Source organism: Ambystoma mexicanum, chromosome 7q (genome assembly GCF_040938575.1).
Source record: "Ambystoma mexicanum isolate Mex_15411 chromosome 7q, UKY_AmexF1_1, whole genome shotgun sequence".
Taxonomy (NCBI): domain Eukaryota; kingdom Metazoa; phylum Chordata; class Amphibia; order Caudata; family Ambystomatidae; genus Ambystoma; species Ambystoma mexicanum.
The window spans coordinates 981,507,815-981,513,878 of record NC_090941.1 but is presented as its reverse complement, the minus strand read 5'-3'; positions in this window follow the sequence as shown (position 1 = coordinate 981,513,878).

Here is a 6,064-nt window from a genome sequence, read left to right as displayed (position 1 = left end):
GACAGTTTCCTGGGCACACCATCATACTTCACAGAAGCGGAATGATTCACTGACTTTTTGGTTATTGAGGCAGCAGTTTTGTGATTCCTTGTGGCTTTTAACACAGTGTTTTCTTGTTTGAGGGTGGTTACCTTGAGTCTCAACCCCTGCAGCTCTTCGCATGGTTCTTGGACAAAATCCATATCTGTGCTTGTCGGTAGGCATCTCAATCTGTCAAGCACCATGTCACATAGGCGCTGTGTACCCGAGGTACTGGTAGTCGCTTTACTCAGGTTTCTGAGGTGAGTCCAGGTTGTAGCAGCTGAACATATGGTGGTGAGAACCAAACCCTTTCCCTCCTGAAAGTGCCACCACTCAGGGTAAGTCAGGGGCCAGCTTGCCTCTCAGGATTTATGTGGAGTGGGTCTAAGAGGCTTAGATACCAACAAGATGGTAATAGCGGTGCTGGAGGTGAGATGGCACTGGAATATCCATCCAGAAACGGTGTGTGGTAGCCGATCCAGAAGCCAAGTGGGACTTGACCAGATAATGGGCAAGGCAGAAGCAGATGAGACGGGTAGAGGAGGCAAGAACGGGGCAGGTTGGGCCAGCCAAAGATGAGTGCAGCAGTGAAATATAAATTGTACTAATCAGGAAGGGACAATGAACAAAGGAGACAGGACTGGAGGATTGGAGACAAGGCAGAAAGGAAGACTGTGGAAAAACAGACAACAAACCGGCCGCAACAAAGGCACTGCCACAGAGACTTGTGAGAAACCTGAGGGTATTCCCCCAGTAAGACCTCGAGAATCCCTTATTCAGGTGGCCAGGACACGGCCATCGCTGTTGGATCCAGTTCCTGGGGGTGGACCATTGTGGGAGGATCTCATGGGTTGGGGAACCTGGGGTTATGCTTGGGGGGAATATCCAAGTTGAGACGCAGCATTATGACAAAGAAAGGGACAGGGAAGACAAGCTTCCTGAAGCGTTTTTAGGTTGCACCAACTCAACCTCCCTTTCACATAAAAGATCTCCCTTACTTAAATCCAACACCCCCTCCGTACATAACCAATCCTCTAAGGCCCCAAACCCTGGTACACTCAGAAACCATCTCTCTCATTATGTTTGTTTTCCTGGTCCCTGCCCGAATACTCCTAGTGAGTTTCCCCATCCTTCCCAACCTGATCGGACAAAACACTAGGATTCCCATAATCCCCTTTGTTCATGTCACAACCACAGCTATTTCCGCTTACTTCCCCAACTCTACCAAACCCCGTCCCTCTGATTGTCATCTTCCAAAAACCCAATCTACTTTCACGGAATACTACCGTTCCCACAATCCCCTTGTTCTTCATCCCAGTCATTCTTGTCCATTTCGTAAACCTTCCCCATCATATTGTGTAGGATATTCGAATTCTCTAACTCCCCCCCCCCCTTTCTGACACAAACACCTTTGCACAACAGACTTGTAATAAAGCTGTTTCCCTGACATGTCCCAACACAAGGGTCAGGCAAAGTCATGCAATTGACTTAGATCACACACACCTGACGGCCTTCCTTTTCCCCACAGGGATAAAAGGTGGAGCAAGAGAGTACAGGACAAGCAAGGTGAGCACGGCAGACAGCACGACAAGACGGCTAATGTCACATGGCAGTTCGAGCAAAGGAGAAAGGCAGCCAGCAGGAATCGAGAGGGTGGCGAGGAGACAAGTGACCGTGCCCTTTTCATCCCAGGCCCACGGATCCTTCAAGGAAGAAAGGGTAAGACTGCGAACAATAGCACAAGTGTTTTGCAGTAGATGTCAACAATGCACGTTGTGCAAAAAGAGAACATTGAAAGTAAAGAGGGGTCAGCGCCCAGAAGAGGGGAGGCAGGGGGTGAGCCACTGTCACCCTGATCGAGAGCCACAGTGTACCTGGTGAAGGGAGGCTAAGGATCGAGAGGGGTTGGAGCCCCGCAGAGGGGGATCCAAGGGTGAAAAGTGAGACGGCAAGAGTTAACCCGAAGGAGGGATGCCACAGAAGAAGAGTCAAAGCCCGGTAGAGGGAGATCCAGAGATGAAGCTATCACCCAAGTACTAGCATTCAAGAGAGGTCTGAGCCCGGCAGAGGTTGATCCAGGGGTGAGGCTATCACCAGAGTAATGACAGTCAAGAGGAATCCAAACCCGGCAGAGGGAGAACCAGGGGTGAAGCTATCATCCAAACTTCAAGTAAGTCAATTAAGAAAGAACTGACACATAAAGTGTAGTAAACAATTGAGAAGGGTCAACGCCCAGAAAAGGGGGACCCAAAGGTGAACCCACAACCAAGCAAACATTGGAAAAGAACTTTCATTTGTTAAGGAATTCTTGTTTTGTTGTTTGAACATGTCAGGTCCTCGAAGGTAAGAGACTTTCAAGCGAAACGAGACTTGGCCATCGACGGCCCTGATAAGTGAAAGCTCAAGAGTTAAAAGCTGAACTAGCATCTTGTGCTATAAAAGCTCCAGAGTGTATCCTGAGAGCTGCCATTAGAACTGTCATCTCGTGCTGGAGAAGCCCGAGACTGTACTGTGCTCCAAACATCCATCGTAAAGCCGTGTCCAAAACATGGGGAAGTGAGACCCAGGCTACCGCATCCTGACCCATTATTTGAGAACATTTCTTTCTTTTCATTTTGACACAACGTCACTAGGACTGCCTTATTTTTTGTTTGTTGGTCGATGCTTGCTCCCATTTTAGATATAGGTTTAGATTAGGCGTTTTTCCAACCCCTGCAAACAGCATTCATTGTTCAATAAACACCCTTGAACTGTGATCACTTGTGTCTGTCTTACTTGTTGTCACCATGAATTTCTTACAGAGCATTGAGACGCACCCTGCAAGGGGCCAGCTGCTTTATGAAGGATGCTATGGTCACAATGAGGTCAGTGGACCACAGCATATTTCCATAGAGATGAGGCACGCTAATGTGCCAATGTCAGGAGATGCTTATGGCAGCCTGCACCTACATGGGACATGATGGTGGCATTTGGGGTGCCGTACAACATGGCCACGTCCTCCACCCCCAAACACCACTCCCTCAGCTGCTGACGAAGCGTCCCTCCCTCGCCTCCCAACACTCCCCCACCCATAACGCACACAAACACACACACACACACGACCACCCAAAACACACATAAACGTACCTGTTCTCTGTCGAGGCCGCTTCTGGGTCCTGGTGTGCCTGTCAGCCCCTGTGCGCACTCGTGTGCAACGTGTGGGCTGACAGTCTGATTTAGAAAGACACATTGTGTCTAACCCGTGGATGGAGCAGGAGCTCTCCCCACTACACTGCAGGAGCAGTGCAACAGCCAGAAAATGCCCTACACAAAAGGCTGTTGCTAGGTAAGCCGGATGACTTATCCAACTTATACGCGAAAGTATAAGATTTATTTATTATTAAATAATAATAATTAATAATAATTAATATATTAAATTAATAAATAATAAATTATTAAGCAGCCGACACCGTCAATTGGTGCCTTATTACCAGCAACTTCTACTCCGCAACAGACCGCCCGTTTAGAGATACGTCTGTGCAAGCTGTGATCCCCCATTGCCTACCATGAGGCTTCTCTCCCTCTAAGATGGCCGTCCGCCGAATGTGATGACCATCAACACCCTCTGTGCTCCAGCCTCAGCAAGGTGGCTGCCGATTGGCTGCTGCCCCAATTACACAAGCCAACCCGAACCGGCAGGCAAGAGCCGGCCCTCCCAACGAAGGCTTCCCTGTCCCGAGCCTGTCCGGAGCCTCAGGAGCCAGGGCCCTAGAACGCTGCCCAGGTAAGCTACTTCCCTACCACCTTTAGACAGCCACACTGAGATCACATAGTGCCATACGTCCATACAAGCCTCGGAACACTTCCATTTCCACTAACAAACTTGTGTGAACTCCTTTACTGCCACGACTAACTTCGTGGCAGTCGCCTGAACTACTCTATATGTGCATACTATAAGTAGTCGGTCCTGCATTGTAAATGTGCACCTCTTTTTCCCCTTCGCTGGTCTAACTGCGAAATTTTGCATAAAAAGAAGACACAAACTTATTCTACTCAAGTCTTCCCCCCGCTACTTGTACTGCACACTCTGCTAATAAGCGGATCCCAAGTCTGCTATTATCGTGGCAACATGAACGGCGAGCAACACTCTGTCACACACTACAAGCTGTGCCCTATATGTACGCACAGTAGTTTGCCATATTGTTTTAATTCCTATGCAAAGTTTTCATTCCTATGCAAAGTACAGCCTAATGTTTTACTGCTACTACCGAGTAGCCTGACAATTACTATGTGTACCGTATTAGCAAACGTCACCTTTATTCTGCCATACGACCACACTTATTAAGTTTTGCATTACTCACCCCGTTCTACGACTGCTACCCGTCCTGACTTCCATTACTGTGAATGTGATTATACCTGCTTGGTCCATACCGCCCGCCTATCATTTGCCATGCCGACCTAGCCTTCACTACAATAACCTTTATGGATTCTTAACATGACTACTTATAGCCCAGCATTATTACATACTTGTTAGCTTACTGTGGTTTTGCCCTTTCATATGGATGTTCCCACCATTTGAAGTTTGGAGGTTTTTAGTATGTAAGCTTTACTGTTGCGCTTACAGCACTTTTTGATAATTTAACTAGCAATTTTTGGTGATCATAGAAAGTGAAATGTAGTAGTTTTAAATTGCATAGTAGCTTGGCTCACTCCTAGCTGTTCTGAACTGCACTGCCACCTATTATAGACATTAATGCCCTATAAGCCTAGATACATGCTAAGTTACTATGTATAGTTCTATGTCTAGCCCTCACTCATTCCTGCCACTGTAATCTCCAGCAGGCAATAGCTGAACCTAGTTGACTTACATCTTATCTTAGTGCTTAGCATTTATTCAAGTTACCCATAGTGTGCGCCTGAGATACATATCTAACCTGAAATTGCCTATCACATATACTTCTGACGTATATCCACGTCCTAAGATCTAAGAGCCAGTACTCTTTTGCAAACATGCCTGGCCAGGTAACTAACCCACCTGCTCAGCAGCCTACTATACAAGGTACAAGGGTAGCTCTGTCTAGATTCAGGGCTCTGATTCAGTCTGACTACTTCCAGCTGAATCTCAGACCTTTCTCAGGGTTCCTCCCATACTTAAAATGCCCGTACTAATGTATCTACTGCCCTTGTTAAAAACAAGTCTGTCGAATAAATTCATTACTCCCCTAGCACATCTTGCCTATACCATCCCTAATGGTAGCACGACTCAACTCATCACCTACCCAAAAAATCTAAAATATTCTACATAATTAGCCAAACTTATTATGGAGCCTTTACCACCAACTACACTAAACTCCCCCCCATGCACCACGTATGACAGAAATAATAGACACCGCGCAAGGCTTGCTAAAATATTCGAAGCTTTAACCAGAACACTTACATGCCCTAACAAAAGATTGAACCTCCACCCAGAAGCCTCCAATCCCACAAAAGCAGATTTAAGTAAGACACGCTTTGAATATAACTCTTTTTACCATAATACACCAATGACCCGAAAGCCTGAAGTCCTACCAGCCTTAACACTTACCAACCACGGCCTTAAAGGTGCACTACTAAATGCAAGGTCCCTGTTAGCTCATGCCTCCGAGATACAGGACATCATCCAATCTGAAAACCTTGACATTTTGGCAATTATTGAAACTTGGCTTCATGCAGCGGCAGGCCCAGCTCTCTCCTTAGCCATACCCAATGGTTACAATATCCTCAGAGCCGATATAAATGACTCACTAGGTGGAGGCATTGCCCTCATTACCAAAGTGGATCTTCCTATCAGATTAATAACTCTGACCAATATCAAATCATGTGAACTCCTTACAGCTAAACGTACTCTTACTAAAACCCAAACTCTCACGATTCACTTAGTGTACAGACCCCCAGGCCATACTAGTACCTTTGAGGAAGACATTTATACCATTGTGTCTAATAACCTTAAATATACCTCTCAGGTACTAATTCTAGGAGATATGAATCTAGTCCTTAATGACCCCAATGACTCACAGGCAGCCAG